Source organism: Triticum dicoccoides, chromosome 7B (genome assembly GCF_002162155.2).
Source record: "Triticum dicoccoides isolate Atlit2015 ecotype Zavitan chromosome 7B, WEW_v2.0, whole genome shotgun sequence".
In the NCBI taxonomy this organism is placed as follows: Eukaryota; Viridiplantae; Streptophyta; class Magnoliopsida; order Poales; family Poaceae; genus Triticum; species Triticum dicoccoides.
The window spans coordinates 581,281,261-581,282,216 of record NC_041393.1 but is presented as its reverse complement, the minus strand read 5'-3'; the positions used below and the strand labels follow the sequence as shown (position 1 = coordinate 581,282,216).

The 956-nt window shown below is 35.1% G+C and overlaps 1 long non-coding RNA gene across 1 annotated transcript in view; it reads left to right on the top strand.

Moving 5' to 3' along the window:
- The window catches only part of LOC119337817, a 4,164-nt gene extending 3,673 nt beyond the window's left edge, over positions 1 to 491 (top strand). The window contains exon 4 of the long non-coding RNA XR_005163614.1: positions 208 to 491. This is a non-coding gene — a long non-coding RNA (uncharacterized LOC119337817). The remainder of the gene's footprint in view (positions 1 to 207) is intronic.
- Positions 492 to 956: the final 465 nt, after the last annotated feature.

The window sequence follows — 956 nt, the reverse complement described above, 5'->3', positions numbered from 1 at the left end:
TTTATTTCTCTATTATTGGTCATCACCAGGCTTTGTTTTCAGTTTCTCGTACCAAACTGTGATGGTGGTTTTGGCGGGGGTGCTAGTTCAGCAAGTTGCTTGAGATACTTGCACATGTTTATTCGACTATTTCACGACATTCCGACTTGAGCCTCCCCATGCCAAGTTTTCTGTTAATTTTTTTCTTCTTGGTTGCAAATCCTGCAGGTACTACTCATGTTCTCTGGAAAATGTTCTGCAGTTGGATTGGTGATCATGCTGAGTGAAAAAGCTCATTCTTCAGTTTATTAGTTTATTCTACGATGATGCTGATACTTGCAGCTGTGGAAGGTTGCACTTGCATCCCACATTACTAGGAACCGACCTGGCGGATCATATTCCTTGCGTACCGCGGGGGATAGAGATCAAACGCTCACCCCTAAAAAGAAAATCCCTGGTACGCAATCACGCGAGCGCCATGAGCTATATGGATCGGCCCATTCTGGACCGGTTTTATTTTCTTATTTTTCTTTTGGTTTTTTCTTCTTTCTTCCTTTTTATGTTTTATTTTCTTGTTCCTTTTTCAAATAAAATTCGTGATTTTTTACTTCCCGAATGTATTTTCAAATCTGTGAACTTTTTTTTTAAAATCTCAAATGTTATTTCAAATTAGTGAACTGTTTTCGTGAACATTTTGAAAATAATGAACAAAGTTTCAATTTCATTAAAAAATTATAATACATGAACACTATTTGACATACGCGAACAATTTTCAAATTCTTGAACATTTTTTGAAGTGCGAGAACATTTTACAAATCATGAACATATTTTTGAAATTTCATAACAGTTTTTGAATCTGTGATCATTTTTTGAATGGCGAACATTTCGACAGACATTTTTTGAAATTTGGGAACAACTTTCGAAATTTGTGAATATTTTTGGAGTCCGCGGATATTTTCTGAAATTTACAAACATTT